This window comes from Schistocerca piceifrons, chromosome 4 (genome assembly GCF_021461385.2).
Source record: "Schistocerca piceifrons isolate TAMUIC-IGC-003096 chromosome 4, iqSchPice1.1, whole genome shotgun sequence".
Classification (NCBI taxonomy): Eukaryota; Metazoa; Arthropoda; class Insecta; order Orthoptera; family Acrididae; genus Schistocerca; species Schistocerca piceifrons.
Genome location: NC_060141.1, coordinates 126,605,772 through 126,619,489, shown reverse-complemented (window position 1 = coordinate 126,619,489; position 13,718 = coordinate 126,605,772). Strand labels below are relative to the sequence as shown.

General features: G+C 44.6%; 1 pseudogene; it reads right to left on the bottom strand.

The window, feature by feature from the left end:
* Positions 1–2,698: 2,698 nt before the first annotated feature.
* On the bottom strand, positions 2,699–2,816 carry LOC124796475 (annotated as a pseudogene).
* Positions 2,817–13,718: the final 10,902 nt, after the last annotated feature.

The following is a 13,718-nucleotide window of genomic DNA, read 5'->3' as shown; positions in this document are numbered from 1 at the left end:
TAAGAAATAGGAACACATACTACTTTCTTAAAAAGAAAATATTTTAATTCCCTTAAAAAAATAAAATATATATAATCCAAAGGACTTAATGGCAAATGCTTCAATTTCATATAAGCAAGGTACAAAATTTCGTTACTATATTTTCAAAATGATGCGTTTAGTGCATGTTTTAAATAGCGTGTGCTGACCATGAACGTCCTCCCTTCGCTCTCGACTAGAGGTTAGGTTGGGCCACGACAAAGGCGGAAGTGGTGGCATGTAGAAAGTCTGTCACCAGTGACCTCTCTTATACTAACACTGCCAGAAAAAATTGTACACCTGGAGAGACGACATCGATTTTGATCCAGTGACAGCATAAGCCAGCTAGGGTGTAGTAGATGCACTGATAATGGTTTCAATCCCGTCCAGCAACAGATTGCGTACTGGCATAGTTACCAGAGCGCCATTTGTGTCTACCCTTTAATAGGGAATGCTCACAGCCAGAAGGCGCAGTGTTGGGGAGACGTGTGAATCAAGTAGCAACGATGCCACTGACATGTATTCGTGCTTCCTTCAGATAACTGATCTAGTTTCAAAAGGGTCATATTGTGACCTTCTTAGTGGTGGAATGGTCATTTCATAGACTTATCACACAAGTATTACGTCCTGCGTCAGTTGTCCTACAATGGCAGTGATGGGGATCACGTGAACTTTCTCAAACTCATAGGTGACCATCAGGACGTCAACGCAGCACAAACGCCCGCTATGGTCGTCGTATTGTAAGGGCAGCAGTGGGAGATCGTACAGCAACCACAGCACGGATAACAGGGCTTGTGAGTCCAGACATGTCAATACAAACAATTGTAAACAGCTTACTAACAGTGGGACTACGGGCACGCACACTTCTAGTTCGTCTTCCATTCACGTCACAGCATCGACGTACGTGGCTTGAAAACTTAATGGAATGACGCGTCGTGTTCTTCAGCGATGAAAGCAGATTCTGCCTGCACGCAAGTGACAGTCGTTTTCGTGTACAATATAGACCTGGTGGGCGCTGTATCGTAGATTGCATTCGTCCAAGACTCACTGGTCCCATTCCAAGCGTTATGGTCTGAGGTGCAATAAGCTACAACTCTCGTTCACCTTTGGAGAGGACACTAAACAGCGCTCAGTAAATTCAGATGTTGGTGTTACACCTGATTTTTTGCCATTATTGAATCAGAGAGGTGATGTGTTGTTCCAACAGAACGATGCTAAAAACTGGACGTACACTGCAATACGTGCAACAACTTCCGTAGCCTGGATGGTATCCGGACTTGCCTTCAATCGTGCACTTGTGGGATTGATGGGCGAGAAGTGACTCATGCAACTCGTCAATCAACAACTCATACAGAACTACGTGATCAGGTCGCGCAGGCGTGGCATAACGTATCCGAGGACAGTATTCGCCGTCTGTAAGAACGACTGGATGCCAGAGTCAGTGCCAGCATTGTGTCCCTGGAGGTTAAACAACGTACTAGTATAGATATTTTAGTATGGATCGATACCCGGTGCCACAGAACCGCTTGTTCAATTGATATGTAAATGTAATCATTCCATGTACTCCATATGCACTGTTGCAACAATAAATCTTGAGTGAATCGGAAACCTCTAAATGGGATTACTATTTTTTTCTTTTTTTCCTGTAGTGTGTTTTAGTTTTTGGACCTAAAGCCGTGTAATGTCAGAGGACACTTATTCCATCTCTTATTTTAGCTTGAGACGTTGAACATATTGGTTCTGGACTTTGATTCGAACTCGGATCTTCCGTTTTGCGGGATTTGATCCTTTCATGACGATAAAGTTCCTTCAGTTCGTTGTCTGCTCAAGACTCAAAACTCTTTAAAGCACAAAAGTTTTCGTCATGCCCAATCTGTCACATGGACACATCTAACTGCTGGTCGAAAATAATTTTGGTCCTTAACGTCTGTTCATTCGTTGTCAGCAGTAACGATATACGACTGTTTAGACCCCCAGTAGAACATACAACCTTTCGTAACACCATTTCAAATACACAGATGCCACTCTTAGTTACTGATGATATTAAATTCTATAATTAGCATCGCTTTGTGTGTAGTCAGTGAAGATATGTGGTGGTGTGGGACGGGCGGGGGGGGGGGGGGGGAGTTCTATTCCTATACAGCACCGAACACTTTATTTCCAGTTCACGCAGTTCAAACATCTTGCTACTGACGGTAGAAATCTATATTCAACGTTCATTTTCGCTAGAAGACCATGGCGACAGGGGTCGAGTTCGCAACTAAGGAAGACAAAAATTATTCACCCGTCTGTTTATTTCAGATTCAGACATGTCGCTACTGCTGAAAAAATTCAATTCTAACATTTTATTGTATTTAGCTAACGTAAGTAACAATTCGATTAGGTGCTGGGTTCGAACAGCCATCCAACAAAAACATTACATCATGTCATTCCAAGTTTGTTACCTCTGAATGAAATCATATTCAACATCTTTCGTGATTTGTGAATAGCACTCCGTCTTCAAGCCCATCGGGACCATCCGACCGCCGTGTCATCCTCAGTTGAGGATGCGGATAGGAGGGGCGTGTGGTCAGCACACTGCTGTCCCGGTCGTTTCGATGGTTTTCTTTGACCGGAGCCGCTACTATTCGGTCGAGTAGCTCCTCAATTGGCATCACGAGGCTGAGTGCACCCCAAAAAATGGCAACAGCACACGGCGGCCCGGATGGTAACCCATCTAAGTGCCGGCCACGCCCGACAGCCCTTAACTTCGGTGATCTGACGGGAACCGGTGTATCCATTGCGGCAAGGCCGTTGCCCTGATTAGTGAATAGGGGCAATCATTATTGGATAGGAGCTCCGGTCCAGTACAAAGATTTTCATCATTTAATCTTAAGTTCGTATTTGCTAACTGATACTATTAATTCCGCTGCTCGTGGTCGTGCGGTAGCGTTCTCGTCTCCCGCGCCCGGGTTCCCGGGTTCAATTCCCGGCTGGGTCAGGGATTTTCTCTGCCTCGGGATGACTGGGTGTTGTGTGATGTCCTTAGGTTAGTTAGGTTTAAGTAGTTCTAAGTTCTAGGGGACTGATGACCATAGATGTTAAGTCCCATAGTGCTCAGAGCCATTTGAACCATGTTTTGATACTATTAAAAATTTAGAATACCACGTAAATTGATGTCTAGTCAGCAATGAAGATCAGTCCTATGTTCTAGTCTTGGGCAGGAACGTCAGCTCTGTTTAATGAGTATTTCCTGTACACTTAGGTGGCAAGTCGTGGGATAACGATATGCACATATACAAATGGCGGTAGTACCACGTACACAAGATACAAAAGGGTAGTGAATTGGTGGAGTTGGCATTTGTGGTCAGGTGATTAGTGTAAAAAGGTTTCCGACGTTGCTACGACCTCACAACGGGAATTGACTTTGATCACGCAATGCTAGTTGGAGGTAGACGCATAGGACATTCCATTTCGGAAATCGTTAGGGAACTCAGTATTCCCAGACGTACAGTGTCGAGAATGTGCGGAGAACACCAAATTTCAGTCATTACCTCTCACCACAGACAACGCAGCGCCCGATGTCCTTCACCTAACGACCGAAAGTGGCAGCGCTTACATAGAGTTGTCAGTGCTGACAGACAAGGAGCACTACGTGAAATAATAGCAGAAATCAATGTGGGATGTACGACGAATGTATACGTTAGAGCAGTGCGGCGACATTTGACGTCACTGGGATGTAGCAGCAGATGACCGTTTCGAGTGCGTTTACTAACAGCACAACGTCGCCTGCAGCGCCTCTCCTGGTCTCGTGACCATATAGGGATGGACCCTAGGTGACTGGGAAACTGCAGCCTGGTCGGATGAGCCCCACTTTTAGATGGTAAGAGCTGATGGTTGGGTTCAGAGACGCCACGAAGCCATGGACCCAAGTTGTCAACAAGGTCAACTGTGCAACCTGGTATTGGCTCCATAACGGTGCGGACTGTGTTCACATAGAATGTAATGGGTACCCTGGTCCAACTGAAACGATCATTGATTGCAACTAATTATATTCGGCTTCTTGCAAACCATTTGCGGCCATTCATGGACTTCATGTTCCCAAATAACGAAGTCATATCACCAGCTAACAATTATTCATAATTTTCGGGATAGTTCGAACGAATGATTTGGCTACCGATATCGCTCAAAATTAATCCTGTCACACGTTTATGGAGCATAATCGAGAGGTCAGTTCGCATACAAAATCGTGCACTGGCAACTCTTTTGGGATTATGGACGGCTATAGAGACACGCAATGGCTCAACATATCTCCAGGGGAGTTCCAACGACTTGTTGAGTCCATGCCACGTCGAGCTCCTGCACTACGTCGGGAAAAAGGAGGTCTGACACGATATGGGTTTTGTCACCTCAGTGTAGATTCATATACAGAACAAAGCTGTTAGGCTTTTAAAAATCTTCACAAGTAGCTGTTCCTGAGTATTTTCGACTTCTAATGTCTCTTAGTGTTAGATACGTGCTGCTAGGCAGGCATCTTGTTGTCGGGGTACAGTTGCCGTGTTGTTTGTTCCACCTGGCAGTGGTTGAGCAGTATCTGGCCCGTTGTGGTCGAGACAGGTGGTAGGGTCCGGCCTGTTAACTTTAGTGTTCTGTGGTTTCCCTAAATCGCTTAAGGCAAATTCTAGGATCGTTCCTTCGAAAGTGCACAACCGATTTCCATATCCATGCTTTGCTAATCTAATCTAATCTAATCTAATAATATCGTTGTCGACGGGACGTTAAAAATTAATCTCCTCCTCCTTCTCTGCCATCCCACCGCAGACTCACCGACGGCGGGCATAACACACGCCACCAGTGCTGTATAAGCACACCAGCACCAAACTCCAGCAGTCTCGTCCTGGACTAAGCTATTGCTGTCAACTCGACGCCGCACCTCTCGCATCACCTTCATGTGGACTTCAACTCTGCTTGGAACTGGATTTTCATGAGTTCTCTACTTTTCGGCAATCCAACCATCGGATTCATCCCCGGACTTGAGGATACTGAGGGACAAAACATTATGACCACCTATTTAATAGCTTGTTTGTACGTCTTTGGAACGAATTACATCACTGATTCTACGTATCGGGGACCCGACAGTTCGTTGATAGGTTTGTAGAGGTAAGTCGCATTAGATGTCTACACTTAGGTCATGTAATTCGCCTGAATAACGGGCCCCGATTTGTGTACGCGCTAATTTCACCCGATAGCCACCCAGATGGGTGCCACAGAATTTACGTCAGGTGGTCTTGGTCTCCGAGGCATCAATGCTCATCAAGCCACTGTAGCGCCATTCTGACTCCGAGATACGCACAACTACAGTGCTGAAAGATGACATCGGCGTCTCGGAAGACATCAAACATGGAGGGATGCAGGTGGTTCACAGTTGTCAGCGTGTCTTCGATTACCACCTCAGGTCCCACGCAAGTGCGGGAGCAGGTCTTTTATAGTATAATACTAGTCACACGAGCCTACGTCTGTGGCGCGCTGCACGTTTCCAGCCGTCATTCACGTCGATGATGTCGTTTATAGAGACGATCATCTCCTAGTATATCCAAAACACGATTCACCCGAAGGCCGGATACGTTTCCACTGATCGACGACTATTCCGACGGACCTGTGCCAACAGCAGACGTAATTGACGATGTCGTTCGGTCAACAAGTCGACACACAGGGGTGGCCTGCTGTGGAGCTCCATGTTCAACAATTACGATGAACAGTGTACTCTGAGACACTTGAGCATGCACCAGCCTTGTACTCTTTCGGCAGAGATGCCACAGCCCATCGCCTATCCTACTTTACAGAGCAGACAAATTTCCGAACAGCGCGTTCTGTGAAGAGTCGTGGACGTCCAACCATTTTCACTGTCCTCCTACCTCTTTCCGTAGATTCTCACGATAGTAGCACGAGAACTTTCAAACAACTTTGCCATTTTCGAGATAGTGACCCACAGTCTCTGTCTAATAATAATCCGCCCTTTGTCGAAGTCGCTTATCTCGACGGATTTCACCGTTTTCAGCCCATATCTTCGCTAGGGTGGTCCCCTATCTGTGTCTGCTCCGATTACATACGTTTTTTTATCGCGTTACCGCAATGCCACAGGTAGCATCCGACGTTGCGATGAGCAGTAGTCATAATGTTTTGGCTTATCAGTGCACCAGCTTCTGTCCTCTTTTGTGGAGAAATAAACAGTGTTTCTCACTCACGCCTTCTATTATCTGTTCTACCTCCTTTGGCGGATACAAGACCATCTGTGCTAGTTGACCTGTTCCTTGATGGAACCGGAATTTGTATTAACGCCCACCCTGAATTTATTACATTTGTTTGCAGGTCATGGAAATGCTGACTTGCCAGGAGGACGAAGAATTATGCATATTTCAATGATATTCCTGTTGTCATTGTGGTCTTCAGTCCTGAGACTGGTTTGATGCAGCTCTCCATGCTACTCAATCCTATGCAAGCTTCTTCATCTTCCAGTTCCTACTGCAACCTACATCCTTCTGAATCTGCTTAGTGTATTCATCTCTAGGTCTCCCTCTACGATTTTTACCCTCCACGCTGCCCTCCATACTAAACTGGTGATCCCTTGATGCCTCAGAACATGTCCTACCAACCGATCCCTTCTTCTAGTTAAGTTGTGCCACAAACTTCTCTTCTCCCCAATCCTATTCAATACTTCCTCATTAGTTATGTGATCTACCCATCTAATCTTCAGCATTCTTCTGTAGCACCACATTTCGAAAGCTTCTATTCTCTTCTTGTCCAAACTATTTATCGTCCACGTTTCACTTCCATACATGGCTACACTCCATACAAATACTTTCAGAAGCGACTTCCTGACACTTAAACCTATACTCGATGGTAACAAATTTCTCTTCTTCAGAAATGTTTTCCTTGCCATTGCCAGTCTACATTTTATATCCTCTCTACTTCGACCATCATCAGTTATTTTGCTCCCAAAATAGTAGAACTCCTTTACTACTTTAAGTGTCTCATTTCCTAATCTAATTCCCTCAGCATCACCCGACTTAATTCGACTACATTCCATTATCCTTGTTTTGCTTTTGTTGATGTTCATCTTATATCCTCCTTTCAAGACTATCCATTCCGTTCAACTGCTCTTCCAAGTCCTTTGCTGTCTCTGACAGAATTGCAATGTCATCGGCGAACCTTAAAGTTTTTATTTCTTCTCCATGGATTTTAATACCTACTCCGAATTTTTCTGTTGTTTCCTTTACTGCTTGCTCAATATACAGATTGAACAACATCTGGAAGAGGCTACAACCCTGTCTCACTCCCTTCCCAACCATTGCTTCCCTTTGATGTCCCTCGACGCTTAGTTTCTGTACAAATTGTAAATAGCTTTTCGCTTACTGTATTTTACCCCTGCCACCTTCAGAATTTGAAAGACAGTATTCCAGTCAACATTGTCAAAAGCTTTCTCTAAGTCTACAAATTCTAGGAACGTAGGTTTGCCTTTCCTTAATCTAGCTTCTAAAATAAGTTGTAGGGTCAGTATTGCCTCATGTGTTCCAATATTTCTACGGAATCCAAACTGATCTTCCCGGAGTTCGGCTTCTACTAGTTTTTCCATTCGTCTGTAAAGAATTCGTGTTAGTATTTTGCAGCCGTGACTTATTAAACTGATAGTTCGGTATTTTTCGCATCTGTCAACACCTGCTTTCTTTGGGATTGGAATTATTATATTCTTCTTGAAGTCTGAGGGTATTTCGCCTGTCTCATACATCTTGCTCACCAGATGGTAGAGTTTTATCAGGACTGGCTCTCCCAAGGCTGTCAGTAGTTCTAATGGAATGTTGTCTACTCCGGAGCTTTGTTGCGACTCAGGTCTTTCAGTGCTCTGTCAAACTCCTCACGCAGTATCATACCTCCCATTTCATCTTCATCTACATCCTCTTCCATTTCCATAATATTGTCCTCAAGAGCATCGCCCTTGTATAGACCCTCTATATACTCCTTCCACCTTTCTGCTTTCCCTTCTTTGCTTAGAACTGAGTTTCCATCTGAGCTCTTGATATTCATACAAGTGGCTCTCTTTTCTCCAAAGGTCTCTTTAATTTTCCTGTAGGCAGTTTCTATCTTACTTCTAGTGAGATAAGCCTCTACATCCTTACATTTGTCCTGTAGCCATCCCTGATTAGCCATTTTGCACTTCTGTCGATCTCATTTTTGAGACTTCTGTATTCCTTTTTGCCTGCTTCATTTACTGCATTTTTATATTTTCTCCTTTCATCAATTAAATTCAGTATTTCTTCTGTTCCCCAAGGATTTCTACTAGCCCTCGTCTTTTTACCTACTTCATCCTCTGCTGCCTTCACTACTTCATCTCTCAAACCTACCCATTCTTCTTGTACTGTATTTCTTTCCCCCATTCCTGTCAATTGTTCCCTTATGCTCTCCCTGAAACTCTGTACAACCTCTGGTTTAGTCAGTTTATCCAGGTCCCATCTCCTTACATTCCCACCTTTTTGCAGTTTCTTCTCCGACAATAAATTCAACGGTACAACATTTCCATTACCTGAAGGGATTTGGATGGTTGTGGACTGTAGTACTTTATAAGAATGAAATTTCACGTTAACTCTTGTTGTTATGCTGTTGTTGTTGCTGGATTACTGTTTCTCTGCTAATGTACATCGACTTGAATTAATTGTTCTAGTGATAAGTTCCTTGGCGCCTGAAATCAGTCGTCGGCGCCACCACGCGCAACTTATTCGTTGAGTGGGATGCTTTGAGCGCGAGCCCTATAGTGGAGACAACATGGATCTCAACAACCCCGCAACTCCACTGCGAGACCAGCATAGGTCATCAACAGCACTCCAGCCAGGTCACCAGGTTGCCCATACAGCGACGATAGTGGTCGTTGGCCAACCGCACCTCTTCATGCATCCGTCGTCTCACGTGCCAAAAATAGGCCCACAGATATTCTTAGACGAGGCGGGTTTTTAGGCTGGCGCACTAGCGCCAAATAGCAGACCTATCACAGCCAACAACTTGATGATCTCCACTATATCGCCCTAAGGAGTAGGCCTCTGATTTCTGGACAGCACGTCTCCTCCTCAGCTTGGACATGCTGGTTGATGCTTGGTATCATTTTACTGTCATTCTTCTATCAGACAAGACAGTGTCGAATTGGAAGTGTCTAGCCTTGTCGGACTAAGATTGTTCATTCCCCTTGACTGAAGCTTGAATTTGGACTTTGCTTTTAAACCTAGAATGAGGAACTTATTTTTTGTATTTTAACCAAAAGTTATTAGAACTTCAAGACTCTGCTCATTTAAGACCATGTGACTATAGAAACTCAGATCACTGTTTTTATTGCAAAGCTCTTAAGACTTTCAGATTTTTTTCTATAAAGACATGTGTGGCTCATTCAAGTGACATGAAACCTGTTTGTATATATTCTGATTCTGGAACTCTAAGTTCGTTCGTTATTTATTAACCATCATCTGTATTGCGGAAAGACTCGCATCCATTTTGTTTCACGTACTGAAGAACTATTTTTTCTTTTGTTTCATTTTGGAGAATATTTTTGTGGAAACTATGTTCAGTAAACTCTTTTTTGTTCCCTAAACCTGGGCTGTTTACTTATGCTCACAGGTGATTTTGTAAGCTCTTCACGCTTATAATATTTTGTAAAGTTTGCTGGCTCCTCTTGATACCAGTGTCCATCTGAGTTGATTCATAAGAATAGTTTCACAGTTATTAATTCACTTTAGTGTTATACACGTTTAATCAAAGAATTTTAAATTAAGCACTAGGTTCTAAACTGAAATCTGTTATAAGGCGTATGCGCCGCTGCGTAAACAGTGCTTTGTGTTATAAGCTTGTCATTTTATTGGGTTTTTTGGACAATTTGCATTCATGTTAACCTAACAGCCCTGCTAAGGAACTGAAGGTCACTTAAGCGAATTGGTTCGAGATTGTGTATTTTATTTTAGCGCCAAACGCTAATATTGTCTGTTTTCAGATGATCGGTAACTATTGGAATATAACTTGTGGGCGTTAATGTCTCATGAGGTGACATTACATTAAGAGCTTCAAAAGCGCAAACGCACCATCTGTGCTCTGCACTTTGCAACGTGCAGACAGGCGCGAGTGTCAGTAACAGCTGCGGTAATGACATCTGGTAACTGAATAGTACAACAGCGCATTTACTCTCGCCAGCCACTACTAGGTGGCAGTATGCATTAAGAATTACAACTAGAAATAATAAACATTGTCAAAGAAGTGTGAATCTTAATGCACGAGGGGCGATAAATACGTAAATCAACATATTTTTTTCTCAGAAATGGTTGGGTTTATTCACGGTTGTAGTACATCGCATTATTACCCACTCTTTGGCAAGAAAACCGTATTTTTCAATACAGTTTTTGTTCATTTCCATAGCGTCACCCCACCTTATATTGTATTGTATTGTAGTGAACTGGCGGCCGTTGTGCCCGAGCGGTTCTAGGCGCTCCAGTCGGGAACCGCACGACAGCTACGGTTGCAGGTTCGAATCCTGCCTCGGGCATGGATGTGTGTGATGTCCTTAGGTTAGTTAGGTTTAAGTAGTTCTATGTTCTAGGGGACTGATGACCTCAGATGTTAAGTCTCATAGTGCTCAGAGCCATTTAAACCATTTGTAGTGAACTGCGGACCTAGAAACGACGAAGAGGCTTCGTCCCCGCCGTCGCCCTCAGTGATACACAACCCAACAACAGGCTACAGCAGTCCACTCACCCCAACGCCGCCCCACACCGAACCCAACTTTACTGTGCGGTTCAGCCCCCAGTGGACCCCCCGCGGGAACGTCTCAGACCAGACAAGAGTAACCCCGATGTTTGCGTGGTAGAGTAATGATGGTGTACGCGGACGTGGAGACAGTGTTTGTGCAGCAATCGCCGACATAGTGTAACTAGGGCGGAATAAGGGGAACCAATTCGCATTCGCCGAGGCAAATGGAAAACCCCCTTAAAAACCATCCACATACTGGCCGGCACACCAGACCTCGACACCGGCACGCCTTCCCGCCCAGAAAGCAGTGCGATAGACCGCACAGCTGACCGGGCGGGATTACCCCACCTTACTGCGAGGGGCTTCGAACCTGCATGGTACCACACCACTGTTCGACGTCGGATCTGACGTCCTGCTGCGTCAATAATCTCTGCATTATCCACGTACTGCTTCCCACAGAGTGCGTCCTTCATTGGGCCATACAAACGGAAGATGGAAGGTATGAAATGCGGGCGGCAGGGTGGATAAGGAAGAGCAGTCCAATGAAGTTTTGTGGCTCCTGTCTGGTGTGCATACTTGCATGAAGCCATGCGTTGTCATGGGGAAGGAGAAATTCCTCTGAATTTTGTGGCAACGAACATGGTGAAGTCGCTTCTTCAGTTTTGACAGCGTGGCACAATACACTTCAGAGTTGATCGTTGCGCTGTGAGGGAGTACGTCGTACAGAATAATCCCTTCAGAGTACCAGAAGACCGTCGCCATGGATGTACCCGGTAAGAGTGCAGCTTTGATCATGTTCTTGGAAGGAGAGGTGGTGTGGTCCACACCATGGATTGCGGTTTTGTTCTGGTTCTAAGAGATGAATCTATGTTTCATCGCCCTGTGACGATGTTCGACATAAAAAAAAAAAAAGAAATGCCCCTATCGGCCTCGCAACACGCAAACAATTCCCCGCAGATGGTCTTATGATCCTTCGCTGCTCTCTGTGGTCTTCTGTTGGGAGGCGAGGAATCCAGCGGGAAAACACCTTTGAGAACCCCAACCGGCGGCGGAGTGTGTCATCACTACCAATGGAGACGTCCAGCTGTGCAGCAAGATATTCGAATGTGATCCGTCGATCACTTGTAAGGCATCCGAAAGTTCCAACCTTGAAGGAGCGACAACTGTGTGTTGCTAGCCGGTACGCAGGAGATCGGAGAGGTTTACGTGGCCTTGTTGTGATGACGTATGACGCCATGCCCAGCGACTCACCTTGCTTTTGTTGATGTCCTGATATTAGACTGCCTTCAGTTATTTTGGAGAACGCAACTTGTTGTGTGCAAGGGGTATGCCTCACTGATTTGAAGCGTGTAAAGTATTAATAATGAGCAGTCATTCAGCAGACTGACTCACAGCTTAATGGAGACAGTGCCCAGTCATGGTAGCTAATTATCCATTTCAGAATGATGACTGACGATTCCTTACTCTCACAGCTGGGTGCAGGCTGTAACGGCAAAACGGACCACTTTAAACGGCAATCGTTGTTATCGTTAAACCTATGCTAGGAAATTTTAAGAAACCTAATGGTAAAACAACAGTCAGTCTGGGATTCGTTACCGAAATACTCCAGCAGAGTATAACCAACAATAAACAGATGGATCAGGAACAGACATTTTCCCAGCACACAAGCATGTTGTAATATTACGTATTAATATCGGCCGCCAGCCTGATTGTGAATTCTTTTTTCAAGCAATATGATAAAGCAGAAGGCAGTGTTAAGGCTAACCTAGCCTTCCTTGACACGCACACACCCACACTAAACTCTTTCTTTATATCTGTGTACACTACAACACTGTAACCTAAACTTAAGATAAATGTATTACTAACTTTGAAGTCAGACAAACAAATGGCCAATGGGATAGCAAACAGTGACTTAGGCCTCTCAAAAACACGTACCTTAAGTCACCAGCACACATGAAACTAGTATCAGTACTAAACAGGGAGGAGCATGAAATGATTCTGACATAAATCAGGGGGTCTGTTAATGATCATACATCTTTACTTAGTACACAGTCTCTATGCCTGCACGTTAACCAACTTGCAATAGATGCTGATGTTCTTCTTTCACGAAGATGGCCGCCTTCTGATTGACTTCCTGCAGCACGGGACAACAGTGAATGCCCAGCGTTACTCTTTAACCTTGACCACCCTTTGCCAAGCGATCAAATCAAAACGACCACGCAATCTCACGTGTGGGGTCATTCTGTTCGACGACAATGCAAAGCCTCACATGACCAACACAGTCGCGGCACTCCTGCAGAAATTAAAATAGGAGATTCTCGATCATCCTCCATACAGTCCGGACCTTTCTCCCTGTGATTACGCCATCTTTGGTCCCCTTAAAAAGGCTCTAAGAGGCAAACGATTCATCTCGGATGACGACGTGCGGAACTGGTTAACATCGCAACCCCGGGAACTTTATGAGACAGCCATTCACCCCCTTGTGTCACTGTGGGACAAGTGTCTCAACAGCTAGACTCAATACCTCTAACATACAGTTACTGGTTTCTGTATGTATGCCTCCGGCTCGTGTCTTTTTGAACGCCCCTTATATGACAAGAGCTTCTGGAGAAATACAAGTTTTAGTAAAACTCAGAAACCAGCAACAAGGGCTACAAAAATTTCTATCAATCGAGAATCTTGTGCGTACTTTATTAAAAAATATAAAAGTGACTCTTCCAAAATTAAAAAGCTAAAATCAGAATCATGAGACAAAGTAGGTATGAGATTCATAGCGCAGTACACTATCTCATCAAAATATCGTAACGACCGAGTGTAATGCGGAATTGGCCACTAGATGTCATGAGATTCAGACTAGCCAGAATGAATGGTGGCGGGAGGAGGGGGGGGGGGGGGGAGGGGTATTGTGCTGTCAGTATGGAAGCAGTAACAGCAGTATGGGTCTG